Genomic DNA, 1,078 nt, shown 5'->3' on the forward strand with positions numbered 1-1,078 from the left:
CGTTTTCTTTTACGTCTTTCGAGGTTTGCGGCATGTAATAATAATAATAAAATGACATTTATATAGCGATCAACCCCGATTAAAGTACAGTCTCTGAGCGCTTTACAATGCAGTACAACATACAGCAGTAACATAAAACGTTGTGTTCTTACTAAACAAAATTATTCCAAATATTCATAGCGAATGTTCATCTTATTAATTTAAAAACAGAAACGACTTCAGCTGACATTTGAATGAATCAAAAGATTTGACCTCTCATAAAGTACTTGGTAAAGCATTCCAGATCTTGGAGCCTTGGTATTCAAATGTAGCATTTTTGTTCTTGCTTAAAATCAGTGAGACAGAGTCTGTCAAAGAATATGCAGCCCTTCCTGAATAAACAACATAATGTTATGAAGCACTCAAGCCAAAGCACAATATAACTATGTATACAGCGTGAGGCAGCGCGGTGATTTTCGTCAAAATTTCGCAATTTTTATACAATTTTTGTTCTTTGGTTAAACGTCTTTTATCTCCATTTAAAAACACATTTATGTGTCGAATTTTACAGAAAACATAGATTAAAGATGCAAAAAATGTAAATTTTCAGTTTCACAGGGCTCTCCAGCTACAGAATTCATCAAACTTTGGCAGCCATTCTCTCTCTACTTTTACCTCTGAAACCAGGCGACCCCCACCTCTTTCAATCGCAAATATCTCGACTTTCTATTTAAGTTAGATGGTTAATTTTTTTACTGAAAGATAGACAAATAAACAAGCTTTAAGATGGTACCAATAACTCCATATGCTCAATTATCCATAAGGCCACAGAAACAGACACAGTCCCACTCACAGAGACACACACACGTACACATCAAAACACAAGCGTTCCCTCTCGCCCCAGCATACATGGAGAGATTCACGAGCAAGCAATCGTACAACACTGTCACACTCGAAGGCACACTCACATACACTCAGATAGATGGACAGGGAGAGAAAGACAGAAAGAGGGAGAAAGAGGGAGAAAGAGGGGGAAAATGGAGAGAGGGAGAAAGAGAGAGCAAGAAAAAAGGGTGCGGGGCAGAGAGAGACACACAGA

The sequence above is a fragment of the Aplysia californica genome, unplaced genomic scaffold (assembly GCF_000002075.1).
Source record: "Aplysia californica isolate F4 #8 unplaced genomic scaffold, AplCal3.0 scaffold00678, whole genome shotgun sequence".
Lineage (NCBI taxonomy): Eukaryota > Metazoa > Mollusca > Gastropoda > Aplysiida > Aplysiidae > Aplysia > Aplysia californica.